We start from the raw sequence: 900 nt of genomic DNA on the forward strand, positions 1-900 counted from the left end.
TAGCAGACGAAGAATAGTGGAAGCAGAAGTAATGATGTCACAGAACGCGATGACCTTTTGGTAGAATGTTAAGAATTGCGGAATATGAAAGAGTAAAATTGAAATGATACTTAACAGTGAAGAATGGAATATCAGTCAGCATGAAAATCGTNTACGACAAATTTTTAATGATTTTCTTGACAATTTTGTACTGGTGTCAAGTCTCAGCAGGTAGGGATAACTTTTAGTATCGCTTAAGTTTATAGATTAATCCATAGCACATGCAACTTTTTAATAACCATTCGACAGCCTTTATTTTCTATCAACGATGAACAATCACTTGGAATAACGGTTCTTTTAATACTCGAATCATGCTATTACCATAGAAATTACCAGTAACGCTTCTGTTAACAAGGGTTTTAAAGAACTAAAAGAGTAATAGAGCAATTTTTCCTCGCTAACCGAAAGATTCGAAATCGACCTAACAAGCGCTTAGTAGTTAAGATGAGATTGTCGAAAATCTGCAGCTCCTCATCAAATTTGGGAATATAGACTAAAACAGATATTCCATAGAGTACAAGTATATCAAGAATATCGAGTAGCAAATTTCATCATGTAGTGTTATGTTTATAAGAATAATATTCAAATTATGTAATGGCGTATGGTTCAAATGCTCAACAATCCAGATGTCACTTAGTTAGAATTGTAGAAGGATTTTGAAACCAGGCTTACTATCTATAGAAATAGAAATTATAATGTACGGAATTTAGCAAACAACAATCAAAAACGTTTGCTACAACTCGTGTTAAAGTATTGAAGGGATTGAACAGAAAAAATGACTGTCAAACGTTTTTGTTGTTAAAGTTAATTTAATCTCGTCTATCCAGTGATATCAGCTACTTTCATTCTTAAATGAATTCG

Source organism: Lottia gigantea (genome assembly GCF_000327385.1).
Source record: "Lottia gigantea unplaced genomic scaffold LOTGIsca_2197, whole genome shotgun sequence".
Lineage (NCBI taxonomy): Eukaryota > Metazoa > Mollusca > Gastropoda > Lottiidae > Lottia > Lottia gigantea.